At 43.0% G+C, this 12,338-nt stretch overlaps 3 long non-coding RNA genes across 3 annotated transcripts in view; 1 reads left to right on the plus strand and 2 right to left on the minus strand.

Annotated features, from left to right (window-relative positions):
* Positions 1–4,371, plus strand: part of LOC142072203 (uncharacterized) — a 77,231-nt gene extending 72,860 nt beyond the window's left edge. Inside the window, exons 5-6 of the long non-coding RNA XR_012668603.1 lie at positions 2,845–3,046; positions 3,177–4,371. This is a non-coding gene — a long non-coding RNA (uncharacterized LOC142072203). The remainder of the gene's footprint in view (positions 1–2,844; positions 3,047–3,176) is intronic.
* LOC142072206 (uncharacterized) overlaps positions 1–12,338 on the minus strand; it is a 72,028-nt gene that overhangs the window by 20,865 nt on the left and 38,825 nt on the right. The gene's annotated exons all lie outside the window — the stretch shown is intronic.
* LOC142072205 (uncharacterized) lies at positions 1,753–3,647 on the minus strand. The gene is made up of 3 exons (XR_012668607.1): positions 3,551–3,647; positions 2,644–2,891; positions 1,753–2,089 (listed from the first exon to the last, which is right to left on the minus strand). It is a non-coding gene; the product is annotated as an uncharacterized LOC142072205 (long non-coding RNA).

Genomic DNA, 12,338 nt, shown 5'->3' on the forward strand with positions numbered 1-12,338 from the left:
CCTTTTAATAAAAGGCTAAAGAATGTTTCATGGTGTCTCTTTGCCAGGCTGAGCTCTCTGAATACCAAATCCTGAACTTTGTCTAATACTGTTTCATGTTAGACAGTGACAGGGTCACATTAACATCTTTGGCTTTTTGGGCCGATTGAAATTAAAATTATACTCCACAGGGATATAAAATGGGGGGTTGCTTCCCTCTGTGGGCCTGATGTCCAAAACACAATTTAGCACCATGATATGACAAGCCAGATGATTCTTCCAACTTCACTCATGTTGAGTAGTACCTCACTCTGAGCTGTCTTATTGAGGGAAATGGCACTATTCCTGGAGTAAGGTATTAGTGTGATCATGGGCCAGCTTCTGCCACTTGTGATGACCAACAACTACTTCATAATGTACGGTGTCCCAGTGGAACATAAGAAAGAGGCTCTGTCTTACAGATGCTTCTAAAGGACCCATTCCTCTCCCAGCTAAGTCAATGGAAAAACTTCCACTGAAATCAGTGGAAGGAGGATGAGGCCCTAAACAAGGGGCCTACCTATACTATGGGATTCCAGATGTTGAAGAACAATTCTATTTTGTCATGCATGGGACCATATTGTCTCCAGTCTTCACAAATTGAGATGAAATCAATCCAATGTTCTATACAATTTCCAAAATACCTTTCTAGTGCTGAAAGATTATTTTGAAGTCCAAGTTTAATATCAAATAGGTTGGGTTTTTTTAGCACATACCCACTCAAAACACTGAGCTAAAGTTGCTGAATTTAAAAAGTATTAATGGCATGGTTAAAATTCGTTTTAGTTAAAATTCAGAGTTGTCAATAACTTGGTAACAGAATGATCAGGCTAAAGGACATAAAGACTGTAACTCAGGAAAGCACTTAAGCACATGCTGAACTTTAAATATGTGCTTAAGTACTATTAACTTCAGAGGAACTTAAACACATGCTTAAACTTAAGCAGATGCTTAAATGCTGTCCTAAACAGGGATATTTTCCTGAATCAGGGCCTAAAATGATGCAGTGAAGTGTACCACTTGCCACCCAACAAGATCAACAACAGTCAATATTAAATATCAGCTTTGTACATCCTGACTGCTGTACTTAGTGACTGGATACAGATGGACATCTGTGGAGAAAGTTCCTTCAAATGTTGGGTTTAGGTCTCTTGAGATAAAGTAGTACTGGAGTGTATTTCCCAACTGATTTGTACTCCCAATAAGGGATCTGCAGACACAGAAATACATTTAAAGGCTACCTGTGGTAAGATGTTGACATCATAGTTCTGAGTGCCCCCAGTCATCAAATCTGTATGCCATCAGTAATTTTTAATTTTTCAGCATAATTTCATTTTTGTCATTTCTCTCTGTTCAAGGTCTACTCCTCCCAGCTGGATAATTCTAACAAGGCTATAAATGCAGAAAGTATGTTTTGACTAGGGATAGTAAAAATAATTTATTTCTCTGGAAAGTTACTACTTATACAAGTCAGCACAGCTGTATATGTCTAACATTTAGGGCATGGCTACACTTGCAGATGTAGAGTGCTGTGAGTTAAACCCGCCTCTGGAGAGCGCAGTAGGGAAAGCGCTGCAGTCTGTCCACACTGACAGCTGCAAGCGCACTGGCGTGGCCACATTTGCGGCACTTGCAGTGGCATTGGGAGTGGTGCATTATGGGCAGCTACCCCACAGAGCACCTCTTCCCATTCGATGAAGTGAGCTCTAGCTCACGAAAGCTCATGCTCAAATAAATTGGTTAGTCTCTAAGGTGCCACAAGTATTCCTTTTCTTTTTGCGAATACAGACTAACACGGCTGTTACGCTGAAATCTTCCCATTCTGGCGCTGTGGCTTGTGGGAAGGGGGTGGGGGGAGCACAGCATTCTGGGTCCTGTCCCAACGCCCCGTGATGCATCGGTTCACATCCCAGCATTCCCTTTGCTTCCGTCCACATTTGGCACCATCTTTCAACATTTTTCGTACTGCGCACTCTGTCTTCCCTTTCGGTCTGCGGGAATGGAGCCCAAACTGCTGAGGAATATGCTGATGAGTCTCGCCAGCACGTCACGTTTGGCAGTCGAGTTATTCCTTAAGATTCAGAGTGACAGTGAGGACTCCAATGGTGATATCAACTTGAGTAACGCAGACAACACAAGTTTGCTTGTGGCATTCACAGACATGCTCACCACCATGGAACGCTGCTTTTGGGCTCGGGAAACAAGCACTGAGTGGTGGGATCACATCGTCATGCAAGTCTGGGATGATGAGCAGTGACTGCGGAACTTTGGGATGAGAAAAGCCACTTTCATGGGACTGCTTGGGAAACACAAAGGGCAAGGGGGTGGGGTGGGGCGGGAACGGTACAAACACAGATTTGCGTATGTCCTGTCTGGAGTGCTGTGCAATGCGTGCTGCACTTCAGGATGGCTATACTGCATGGTGATGGGGGTTGAGTGCCGTGGGTACGGGTCATCGTTTTCAGGGCTGGGTGGCGAAGCTACAGGTGTTGGAGGCAGTGGGTGGCGGTAAGAACTTGGATGTTGGGGAAAGTGGTTTGGAGGTGACATGGGGGCACAAGAGTTTTGGGACAAGGGCTGGGGGTGGGGGCAGCGGTAGGGCTCTGCCTGCATGGCTACGAGTACCTGGATCGAGTCCGCTTGGTGCTTCATGATGCTTATCAGCCGCTCTGTGCTTTGGTGCCAGCGATCCACATTCTGCTGGTGGACCCTCCTTTCACTCTCCCGCCACTCCTGTACTTTTTTATTTTCATTAGTTGAATGCTGCATGACTTCATGCAGCATGTCCTCTTTGCTTCTAAGTGGTCTCTTCCTGATTCTTTGCAGCCTCTTGGACGTTGATAACACGGACGGCTGAGATCTCAAGGTTGCATCTGGAAAGGCAAAATGCAACACGTAACAGAGGCAGCATTGTTCACACCAGACACAGCAATGTTTCCCCCGTACTCAAGGGCAAGCACAGTCTACACAATAGCATAATTTGCCTGTCTCAAAGCAAGCACACATAACCCATGGGAGCCCCAAAATGGTGAGTAAGCACAGGGTCAAGGGGGACTGATTGTTTCACGGCTGTACTGTCCTCTGGATTTCTGTGCCTTGGGGAGAGCCAACAGCAATGGGGGCTTCTATACTGAACACTGTCCTCACATTTTCCACAGGAGTTGGTCCTGGAAGATATCTCGCTGCTGAGGGTGACCAGGGAAGCAAGGGAGGGTCTTCTACCACAATGCAGCTTCCACCCTGGCCCATATGCAGCTTGCCTGTGTGCAGCAATGGTCCCCCCCGCCCCTCGGGGCACAGAAAAGTTAGCCTTACTGGGACAAGGACCACAGTGGTTCTCCTGAGAAGCCTGCGCAAGCATATTGCCCAAGTTCTGGATGAGACCTTTGAAGAGATCACTGAGGTCAATTACCGTGATGTGAGAGAGCACATCAACGCCCTATTCCACATCTAGGCATGCATTCAGCCCTAGACCTCCTCGGCCCAAGAGCCCTCACCGAATAACTTCCTTCCCAAAATAAAAGCTGCTTACCGGGAACCTCCTCTGGTGTTTGTCCTTCCCCAAGCACCAGCCGATGCGACTGGCTACCTTCCTCTTGGCTTGAGAACAGCTCCTGGCTGCATGCATCTAGGGATTCCAGGGTGTCTTCGTCCAGCAGAGCACCCTCGCTCCTTCTTTGCTGCTCCTTCTCCTCTTCCTCTTCCTGCCTTGTTGCACTGGCCTTTGAGGTGTCCATGGTGGTACTCGGCATGGAGGTGGGGTCACCCCCAAGTATCACATCCAGCTCTTTGTAGAAACAGCAGGTCGCAGGGGCAGCACTGGAGTGTCTGTTTGCCTCACGGGCTTTGCAGTAGGCATTCCACAGCTCCTTCACTTTAACCCTGCACTGCAGTGCGTCCCGGTCATGGCCCCTTTCCAGCGTGGCCCTTGATATCTGCCTGAAGGTATCGTAATTCCTGCAGCTGGAGTGCAGCTGGGACTGGACAGCTTCCTCCCCCCAAACACTGATGAGGTCCAGCACCTCGCCATTGCTCCATACTGGGGATCACCTGGCACATGGAGGCATGGTCACCTGGAAAGATTCGCTGAGAACACTCCCCACCTGGCTGAGTGAACAGGAAGGGGATTTTCAAAATTCCCAGAGAATTTAAAGGGCAGGTCTGATGGTTGGTCACCTGAGGGCAGGGCAGTAGAGTTCAAAGTGATGACCAGAGTGGCTAGAAAAGGCATTGTGGGACACTTCTGGAGGCTGATCACAGTGCAATAACAGACCAGGGTGTCCACAGTGGCGCCGCAGCGCTCCAGTGGGGATGCACCAAACGTTATTCCCCTCGCCGAGGTGGAATACCAGCAGCGCTGTAGCCATGGAGACAGAGCCCTCTACGTGCCTTGCCAGTGTGGACGGGTAGTGAGCTAGTGCGCCCGGGGCTCCTTTATTGCACTGTAACTCGCAAGTGTAGTCAAGCCCTTAGATACATGCAATGAGCCAAATCCTGGACTCGCTCAAGTCAGTTGCAAAATCTCATTGACTTCAGTGGGACTAGTGCTTAGACATCATATTTATAGGCATTTTATAAATATCAATGGCTCCAATCCAGTAAACATTACTAGGCATAATTCTTATTAGCAGGACAACTGTCATTGAACTCACTGGCAGTCCTCATGACAGTAAGCACTATGCCAAATTGTATATTTAGGACTAGGCACTAAAATAAATAGATAAGATAAAAGCTCAATGTATGTAGAGCACTGCACTGCCTGAGACTTGGTCTAGATTTAAAAAAATAGTTTGACATAGCTACATTGGTCTGGGGTGTGAAAAAATCACACCCCTGATCAGCATAGCTATGCTGACCTATCTCCCAGTGTAGACGCAGCTATATCAACAGAAGAATTTTTTTATTAACACAGCTTCTGTTGATTGCGGAGGTGGTGTTCCTGCACCAATTGGAAAAACCCCTTCCGGGGATGTAGTCTATGTCTACACTGTGGGGTTATGCCGGCAAAGTTATGATGATATAGCTATGCTGGTATAGTGCTCTGTAGCGTAGACAAACCCTGATGCGGATGTTGCTACATTTTAGTATTTTTGTTTCTTCACAACTGCCATGATGCGAACTTGACCTGATTAAGTTGACACAAATATATGTTCTAAACAGTTTGTTTTCAATGTTTCAGTTCTCTGTTATTTTGATGGCCTCCCCTTCCGGGGCCAGCCTTGGCAGGAACTAATCCAACAAGTTTGTATTATCTTCATAACAAACCTCCCCATTATTCTTTATACTGTGTGTGTGTGTGTGTGTGTGTGTGTACACATGCATACACATAAAGATCATAAAGTTTTAAGACTAAATGTTTTGAAAACATCTTTCAGAAAGAACATGCTCAACAGTTCACAAGAGGATTAGTAAATGTAGTTTGATTTCTTAGAAATCACCTGTATTGCATTAAAATTCCAACCATTATCCAGAAGTAGCTTGTTTATAATGTTTATCTTGCAGTTTGCATTTTTAATGTATTTAGGCTGTGACCTTGTGAGATAGAAAAACAAGGTGGGTGAGGTAATGTAAAAGACTGGGCCAACTTCTGCAGGTGAAAGAGACAAGGTTTCGAGCTTCCACCAAACTCTTCTTCAGTTCACATTTTCTGTTAAAACTATATTTTCAAAACTTTGCCATTTACAAGTTTAATCCAATCACCAAAGCATGCAGATCTTTAATGCAAATTTTGGATGTTATAGTGCATTGGACAACTACATCCAGAGCAGGTTTCCAGCTAGGAGGATGTCAGTTCACCCACTGCTATGAAGTGAAGACCTGTAAAATGAGGAGGGTAGGACCCTAGAGGGTGGGTTGTAGAACTTCTAGCCAGTGTACATGTTTTTTTATTTCCTTCTGGTCCAGGTTGTATGGTACATTCTTCCCAACTCCAGTTTAGGGAGAGGTGGATCGAAAGTGCACATTTTTCAGTGATTTCACTCTCTCAAAATTTCTCTTCAAATATGTTATGTTGTTTTCTTATTTAATTTTGCCAAAATGCAATGTCACTAGGCTGTCTTGTGCTGTGACCTTCAAATTCTCCCTGAATGAGAAGATTAAACATCTTGGTGCCAGACCAAGAGTTAAAAGCAACACAGCCAACTTCCTTTTCCTCCATTCAGTGCCCGCCAAGTCACAACCTCAGATCTATCTTTATTCATACAGGCTGGGAGAGATTCACCTGCTCTGAGGCCAGGCTACCAGAGGATGTCACTGCAAGATGAAGTCTGTCTGTGTAGGGGAGAGGAGTTTACATCTGCTGGAGGGATTGTGATGTGTCTGTCAGAAGGGATCAATCTTTGCTAGATCTGAAGAGCTAGTCCTTTACTCTCATAGGATAAAGGGATTAGGCATATTGTAAGCCTCGATATAAACACCCTGATGAGCAAACATGACTTAAACATGAGCAGGACTGTTGTGAACACTTCTAAGCACAGGAGAAATTAAGATTTCTTAGGCTTCTTTATCCCAGTCTTCTCTCTTTCTTCCCATCTCCTCTCTTTCCCCTCCTTTGTGCATTTACCTTCTCGTAAACTCATTCTTGGTTTCTCCATCTCTTCCTTCATTTGTTTCTCAGGCCCAGCTTGCTGTGTTTGTTCACTGAATAACAACGTATTTCAAATTGTGTAGTTGAGGGTGATGCAACTAAGCATAGCTTAGTACCCTGAATCACTTGCCTTGCCTGGCAGTTACATATTTTTCTGATATAGTCTAAAAGTATTCCTCATCATGTATTAACAGAAAATAGACTCCGCAGGCCTGAAAAAAAAAACATGCAATTATTGATCATTAATTCTTCGAGTCTTATAGTGCTCGGTTCAGTGTGTCCAATGCACCTTTTCAATAAAGCTGTTATCAGAAATGATGATCTTAAAGAGACGCTGAACACACACCAGTGCACACTTGTGTTGTAGAAGAATCGAAAGAGAAAGATGCCTCTCTGTTCTGGGCTTTTGCACACATTAATTTTGGCCTATGTACCATGGGGATAGGCTGTATGAAAATGCAGAAGATAGACTAGATAGATTAACTAGCTAGGAACTTTCTAAATGACTAGAAATATTAATAAGAAATGTTTCATCATTGAACCCTACTGGTTATTTTTATATCATAGAATCATATAGATAGAATCACATAGAATCATAGATAGGATCACATAGATGGAATCACATAGAATCATACTTTAAGGTCAGAAGGGACCATTATGATCGTCTAGTCTGACCTCCTGCACAACGCAGGCCATAGAATCCCACTCACCCACTCCTGTAACAAACCCCTAACCTATGTCTGAGCTACTGAAGTCCTCAAATCGTGGTTTAAAGACTTCAAGGAGCAGAGAATCCTCCAGCAACTGACCCGTGCTCCACACTGCAGAGGAAGGCGAAAAACCCCAGGGCCTCTGCCAATCTGCCCTGGAGGAAAATTCCTTCCAGACCCCAAATATGGCGATCAGCTGAACCCTGAGCATGTGGGCAAGACCCACCAGCCAGACAGCCAGGAAAGAATTCTCTGTAGTAACTAATGCCACCCCATCTAACATCCCATCAAAGGCCATTAGGCATATTTACCCTAATAGTCAAAGATATTATGTATGTTTATATAAAATGACAATTAACCTTTGTAAAAGCATGTTTCAAAGAGTGATCCATTCGCTCATGATGGGGCAGATTGTGCAATTTACACACAGCTCTAACTGGAAAGTAGTATGGAACAGCATGACCCTGGGACAAGCACTGGAGGGATAGTGTCTTGAGAGGCACAAGAAAGCTGTGCTGGAGTTTCTCACTATGCTTGAATTGTGCATTCTCTTAGTAGCGTCTAGTGCACTGGGTACAACAGACATGTTGAGAAAAGCAGATTACACCCTCAGACCTACTATACTGGGCTTGCCCCAGCACCCAATTTCCTTTCAGCCACTTGTAACAGGTAGGCGCAGTTTTAAAATTTAGATTCTGAGCTTTAAAATGACACCCAAGTCACCTGGATATTCTAGGTGTAAAGAAGTGGGAGTGAATAGTGTAAACAGATTTTTAAAAACCCATTAGATTTCTTGCCTCCCCATCGCCCTCCCCTACAAGAAGTAAAGAAGGATGGAAGACTCTGCCTAGTTTTGTATTAAGCTTTCAATTCCATGAAACAACCCTTACTCATGTGAGTAATCAGTAGTCTTTACTGACACAGGTCGACTACTCACGAGAGTAAGGGTACCAGCATAAGTGCCTATTACATTTTTACCCGATGGAAGCAGAATGTAATGTAGCACCTGTTTGAAATAGTCTTTTGCTGATAGACCACAGAACCAAGAGACCACAGTTCCAAAAAAGGGAAGCTGGAGTCCACATACATAAGTGTTCCTGCAACTGCACACAAATTTACCACAATTATATGTGGACATGAGTTAACTGTGTGTACAAAACAATAGGTAGGTGCCCAAGTGCTCATTTGCACATGCACTTAACCAATGAGTTTGCATGATTCACATCTATTAATTTGCTGGTGCAAATGTACCCATGCAATTATTACACCTTATAAGTATGAAACTGAAAGGAGGCACACAACTGAGAGAAGATGGAATGATTACTTTAGTAAATGACATGATGTGTGGGCTAAATCCATCCCGCAGGTATGCAAGCATAGCTTTTACTGCCACAGAAACTGCAGGTGCATTTCTGAGGCCACAGTTCATATCACTATATTATCCTGTTTCAGTATATAATTATGTGTATATGTTGTATCTATTTGTGGTATTGTTGACTCAGTAGGTGGCACTCTTTTCTCTAAATTAGTACTTAGCATGTGCTTCAATCTCCTGTTAGGAGATGCCAAAGTGATGGTTCCTTCATCATCAAAGTGAGATATAAAACCAAGGTCTAAACTACTTTGATGATTAAAGATCTGACACTTTTTGCAAGGGAGTTATTGGGGTGTTAGCTCCAATAACAGAGGCAGGCTGGAACCTGACCACCACAATTCCATATGTAGTTTGTACTGGACACCCTATGACTTATTCTCATCTCACCTCTACTTTTACACTGGTATAACTTCAGTTGAGTTACAGTTGATTTACACAAGAGTGAGTGAAATCAGAATCAAGCCCAGTGTTCTTTACTTTCCATCCTAATATGTTGGGTAGTGTTTCTGGGTGCTGTTAAACAGGTGCTGTACTTCATTCCAGGAATGGCTGCATTTTCGTGTGAATGACTGATTCATACTTATTAAAGGCCAAATTCTGCAGTCCTTATTCATGCAAAAAGAAAAGGAGTACTTGTGGCACCTTAGAGACTAAGCAATTTATTTGAGCATAAGCTTTCGTGAGCTACAGCTCACTTCATCGGATGCATACTGCGGAAAGTGTAGAAGATCTTTTTATACACACAAAGCATGAAAAAATACCTCCTCCCACCCCACTCTCCTGCTGGTAATAGCTTATCTAAAGTGATCACTCTCCTTACAATGTGTATGATAACCTGGATTTCGGCTGGAAATGGCCCAAATTGATTATCATACACATTGTAAGGAGAGTGATCACTTTAGATAAGCTATTACCAGCAGGAGAGTGGGGTGGGGGGAGGTATTGTTTCATGCTTTGTGTGTATAAAAAGATCTTCTACACTTTCCGCAGTATGCATCCGATGAAGTGAGCTGTAGCTCACGAAAGCTTATGCTCAAATAAATTGGTTAGTCTCTAAGGTGCCACAAGTACTCCTTTTCTTTTTGCGAATACAGACTAACACGGCTGTTACTCTGAAACTTATTCATGCAAAACTCTCATTGGGATCTCATATGCTACTGTGTGGTACCCAGAGCTGAGCAAATAAATCATATAGATGAAAGAATTAGCCTCTCATTCTACTTACAAGTTATCTGTAGATATTTATATCTTAGGTAAATTTGAAATTATCTATTGAATAGTTACTTCAAATATTTATTTATGTGTAAATTGTTCTGCAGCAGTTGATTGCAATTACTCTATCAGAAATCCAAAATTAAAGGTTTGAGTTTTAATTGGTCATATGGATTGTATGGTATTATTCCCGTTAACTTGTGGGATGGTGTTTCTGGAACAAATACATTTTTAAGTTCAAAAACCAATTTTGATAGAGTCAGTTAAAATTTGCTGTTGCAATGAATTTCTGTCTGTGAACTCATACATTAGGATATTCTTTGGAAAACATAAAAAGGGAGAATGCAGGGAGTGCAGTTCTAGTTTTGACTGAATATTTATGAAAAATGTCTTGGTGTTTGTCTTGTTGTTGGTAAATGCAGAATTTTTAATGCCTACCCCCTTGAAGGATCCTAATCCCCTTCACACATTTTGTAGTCATTACTCAGGAAAAAAGGCTCCCACTGGAAATGTTTGGGCAAATGGCTTATTTTAAAAAAGCAATCTGTGAACTTTAAGTACAAAAAAGTTGCTCTTTAGAAGTCCAGGATCTTTGTGAGCCAGGGGTAAGAGTAAGTTCTGGCAGGGATGCTTTGGTAGTATCCAGAGAGCAAACTACAATCCATTGGAGGCAGAAAAATTCCCCTCATCTCTTCTTCCATTAAAATACTAATTTATTAGAGGAATATCCTTTAAAAGGGGCACCTTTAAAGTGATGGGAGAGTGAAAGTCTTATCCCCATTTTACAGGTAGGAAACTGAGGCACAGGCTGATTAAGAGATTTGCCCAAGTTCTCACAAAAAGTCTAACAGAGTCTGGAACTGAACCTAAATCACCCAAGCCCACTGCCTTAGCCACAAAAACATCCTTCTTCCTCCAACCCAAAGATCAGAAAGATCCAACCACATTGTTTGGATGACTATGCATGCTTGTAGAGCACTCCTGTTCATTTAACTGGAGCATTATTGCATGGCTCATTGGAGCAAGGTGGAGTGTAATTAAATAAGGTATAAGGCCTGGTGTCAACATAGTTACAGCTCTCAAGGGCGTGAGAATTCCACACCCCAGAATGCTCTAGCTATGCTGACCTAACCTCTGATATAGACACAGGTAGGCTGCTGGACGAATGCTTCCGTCAACCTAGCTACAGTCATTTAGGGAAGTGGAGTTCCTATAGCAATGAAAAAACCCCTTCTGTCACTGTAGTCTGTGTCTATGTTACAGGGTTCAGAGGCATAGCTACGGGTAGATGTGGCCTAAGAGACTACAAGCAAACATATTGGCTTCTCAATTTCGATTTCCCATTTTGTTCATTACTTTCATTTTAATGCTTTATTAGTCCCTTTGTCACATTCACCCCATCCAGATATTATATACTGATGGCAATGAACTTGGCTGAGGGATATTATCCAGGAGCTCCTGCTGGGGAGGTCTTTCTGTAGTTCATAGAGTGTAATTAATCAAATACTATATTGGAAATCTAGTTGGACTGAGTGTTTGCTCAACCTCTTCTATAAGCATATACATACATACATGGAAGGATAGTTGCAGATCTAGATAAGTAAACCAATCAATTTAAGAACTCAGTTATCATATGGGGAATGAGGTGGGGTGATAAAAGGGAGCACCCTCTTCCTGGCCTTACAGTGGTACTGATTGGTAATGTAGTACCACTGTGTACTCTGGAACTAATCTGGCCTATGTCTCAGTGAGAGGTCAAAGAAGTTAGAAGGGCATTTATAAGAACTGATCATTCAGCAAAAGCCTGAGTCTTGACACATCCTGAATTTGTTAGCTCAAAAACAAGCTTTTATAGAGATTGCTGCTATTCAGGCTGGCAACTGAATGGAAGGGGGGGCCTCTGTGATGTAGAGAGCAGAGTAAAGGTATATGAAGCCCTGACACTGTAAAACCTTTATGCTTATAACCTATTCACATGAACTGTCCCATTCAACAGCTTATGTGAGTAACTGTACTCAAGTACATAGTGTTTGCAGGACTGAATGCTTAAGGCCCAGGCCTGGTCCTATTGCAGTCAATGGCAAAACTCTCTGGCAGTGGAACCACATGCTCGAATGCTTTTTTGACCTGGATCTGAAGTGATGAACCTAAGATAAGTACTAGATTGCTAAGCATGTCACCTAAAAGTGAAACCTATCCAAGGAATAGGGCTGCCGATATAATCCTCTACAGAGCAAACATCTGAGATGTAGGTGCTGAGCGATTTAACACCCATACAAAATGGAAGAGCACTATTCAAAACCAGGGAGGTTTCATGATCTTTTAACCAAGGTTTTCACAAAATCGGAGCGGGTTGCCTAGATTTGCTTTTAACATATTTGTAATTACTGATGTTGGAATTACACTACGATTAGTTGGGGACAAAACCTGAAGGTTA

This window comes from Caretta caretta, chromosome 5 (genome assembly GCF_965140235.1).
Source record: "Caretta caretta isolate rCarCar2 chromosome 5, rCarCar1.hap1, whole genome shotgun sequence".
In the NCBI taxonomy this organism is placed as follows: Eukaryota; Metazoa; Chordata; order Testudines; family Cheloniidae; genus Caretta; species Caretta caretta.